Below are 2500 nucleotides of genomic sequence, written 5' to 3' on the forward strand. Positions count from 1 at the left end.
CAAGGAAACACTAAACAAGACTTTACTTTTCCCCTTCCCTTGTTTTCCCCTCGTTCGTACCGAGCGAGGGGAAACACCACAGAACAATGGGAAACACGAGAGAACAAGGGAAAACACACAAGAGAAAAGGGAAAAGGAGGGAAAAGGGGAAATAAAGGAAAAAAGGGGGAAAAGGGAAAAAAAGGGGAAAAAGGGGAAAGGGGAAAAAAGGGGGTGAAAGGGGGAAAAGGGAAAAAAGGGGAAAAAAGGGGAAAAAGGGGAAAGGAGAAAAAAGCGGAAAAAAGGGGAAAAAAGGGAAAAATGGGGGGAAAAGGAGGAAAAAAGAGGAACAAAAGGGGAAAAAGAGGGGAAAACGAAGAAAAATGAGAGAAAAAACAGCTTACAACATTCCCCTCGTCTTGTTTCCATTAATATCGCGAGGGGAAACCGTACTGAAAGAGGGGAAACAGTACAGAACAAGGGGAAACAAGAGAAAAGGGGAAAAAAGGAAAAAGCTGTACCTTACAACACTCCCCTCGTTTTGTTTCCATTAGTACCGCAAGGGGAAACACTAGAGAACAAGGGGAAACAGCAAAAGAACAAAGGAAAACAGCACAGAACGAGAGGGAAACATCACAGAAAAAGGGAAAACAGCACAAAACGAGGGGAAACAGCACAAAACGGGGGGAAACAGCACAAAACGAGGGGATACAGCACAGAACAAGGGAAAATAGCACAAAACAAGGTGAAACAGCACAGGACGAGGGGAAACAGCACAGATTAAAGGGAAACAGAGCAAAACAAGGGGAAAACAACACAAAACAAGAGGAAACAGCACAAAACGAAGGAAAACAGCACAGAACGAGGGAAAACAGCACAGAACAAGGGGAAAACAGCACAGAACAAGAGGAAAACAGCACAAAACAAGGGGAAAACAACACAAAACAAGAGGAAACAGCACAAAACGAGGGGAAACAGCACAGAACAAGGGAAAAACAACACAAAACAAGAGGAAACAGCACAAAACGAGGGAAAACAGCACAAAACGAGGGGAACAGCAGAGAACAAGGGGAAAACAGCACAGAACGAGGGGAAATAGCACAGAACAAGGGGAAACAGCACAGAACAAGAGGAAAACAGCACAGAACGAGGGAAAACAGCACAGAACGAGGGAAAACAGCACAGAACAAGGGGAAACATAGAACGAGGGGAAACATAGAACGAGGGGAAAACACCACAAAACAAGGGGAAAACAGGTACAGAATAAGGAAAAACACAAGGGAAAGGGGAAAAAAGAAAAAGAAATGGGGAAAGAGGAGAAAAGGGGAAAATACACACCTTACAACATTTCCCCTCGTTTTGTTTCCCCTTCTTTTCCTTCCTTCATTATCTTCCAACTTTGTAAAGGAATGTAGAGGGAAAAATATATTGTTTGAAATGTTTTGGGAGAGAGAGAGAGAGAGAGAGAGAGAGAGAGAGAGAGAGAGAGAGAGAGAGAGAGAGAGAGAGACAGAGAGACAGAAATACAATGAGAGAGAGAGAGACAGAAAGACAGAGAGACAAAATACAATGAGAGAGAGAGAGAGAGAGAGAGAGAGAGAGAGAGAGAGAGAGAGAGAGAGAGAGAGAGAGAGAGAGAGAGAGAGAGAGAGAGAGAGAGACAGACAGACAGACAGACAGACAGAGAGAGACAGACAGACAGACAGACAGACAGACACAGACAGACAGCCAGACAGACATTAAACACAAAAAAAAACGAATGAGGGAATAAAGAGAGAACAATAAAAAAAGAATTAAAGAAAATGAAAATAAAAGGCGGAAAAATTAAGAAACAAAAAGAAAAAGAAAACAATGAAGATACAATAAAGAGGGGAAAAGAGGGGAAGAATGAGAGGAAGTGAGGGAAAGAGAGGAGAGGAGAAGAGAGGAAGGGAGAGGAAAAAAAAACAGAATATTGAGAAAGAGGAGGAGGAGAGAGAGAGAGAGAGAGAGAGAATAAAGAAGGGAAGAATGAAGATACAAAAGGAAGGTAGGAAGGAAGGAAGGAAACAAGAGAGAGAGAATGAAAGAATTTAATTAACGAAAGAAGGAAATGAAAGAAGGAAAGAAAGAAGGAATTAATGAAGAGAAAGAAAAACAAGAAAAACTGAAGGAAGGAAAGAAAATGTGGAAAAGCAAAAAGAAAGGAAAATAAGAAAAAGAAATGAAAGAAAGAAAGAATGAAAGAAAGAAAAGAAAGAAAATCTAAAAGAAAATCTAAGAAAAAATCAAACGAAAAAGAAAATAAGCATAAAAAAAGGATAAAAGGGAAGAAAGAAGAATGAAGGAAAGAAAAAGAAAGAAAAATGAAAAGAAAAGAAAAAGGAAAAGGAAAAATGAAGAAAAATGAAGATAAAAGAAAGAAAAGAAAGAAGTGAAGGAAAAAAAAGAAAGAAAGGAAGAAAAGAATGAAAGAAAAAGAAAAAGACTGAAAGAAGAAAGGAAAGAAGGAAAGAAGAAATAAAAAAGAAAGAAAGAAGAA

General features: G+C 39.4%; 1 long non-coding RNA gene across 1 annotated transcript in view; it reads right to left on the reverse strand.

The window, feature by feature from the left end:
* Positions 1-2500, reverse strand: part of LOC123512783 — an 80782-nt gene that overhangs the window by 71015 nt on the left and 7267 nt on the right. The window lies entirely within an intron of this gene.

This window comes from Portunus trituberculatus, chromosome 4, assembly GCF_017591435.1.
Source record: "Portunus trituberculatus isolate SZX2019 chromosome 4, ASM1759143v1, whole genome shotgun sequence".
NCBI classification, from domain to species: Eukaryota; Metazoa; Arthropoda; class Malacostraca; order Decapoda; family Portunidae; genus Portunus; species Portunus trituberculatus.